Source organism: Dipodomys ordii, unplaced genomic scaffold (assembly GCF_000151885.1).
Source record: "Dipodomys ordii isolate 6190 unplaced genomic scaffold, Dord_2.0 Scaffold138, whole genome shotgun sequence".
Taxonomy (NCBI): Eukaryota; Metazoa; Chordata; class Mammalia; order Rodentia; family Heteromyidae; genus Dipodomys; species Dipodomys ordii.
This window is the reverse complement of record NW_012267354.1, coordinates 1,018,978-1,019,409: the sequence shown is the minus strand read 5'-3', so window position 1 is coordinate 1,019,409 and position 432 is coordinate 1,018,978. Positions and strand designations below refer to the sequence as shown.

Genomic DNA, 432 nt, shown 5'->3' with positions numbered 1-432 from the left:
GCCTGGGTACTGTCTCTGAGTGGCTTTTTGCTCTGGCTCACACTCTACCACTTGAGCCACAGCACCACCCCTTGCTTTTTCTCTGTATGTGGTACTGAGGAATCCAACCCAGGGCTTCATGCATTCTGCTAGGCAAGCATACCAGTAAACCACATTCCCAGCCCTCTCCTCTTCAATGAACTACTGAATAAACCAGAAGTGGTGCTGTGGCTCAAATGTTAGAGAGAGCACTAGCCTTAAGCAAAAGAAGTTCATGGACCATGCCTGGTCCAATGACCAGCAAAGATAAATAAATACATGACTTGACAGAAATGGAGACACAGAGGGTGAACAAATACAGCAGTGCTATGCACTAGATGTGCATGTGAAAAATAAACTATACAACTAGTGGGTGAGGCCAGAAGGGAAAAACTGGGAAAGCAAGAGAAGGGC

General features: G+C 46.3%; 1 protein-coding gene across 1 annotated transcript in view; it reads right to left on the bottom strand.

The window, feature by feature from the left end:
• The window catches only part of LOC105996874 (patr class I histocompatibility antigen, A-2 alpha chain-like), a gene marked incomplete at its 3' end in the record, with an annotated part of 7,809 nt that overhangs the window by 6,558 nt on the left and 819 nt on the right, over nucleotides 1-432 (bottom strand). The gene's annotated exons all lie outside the window — the stretch shown is intronic.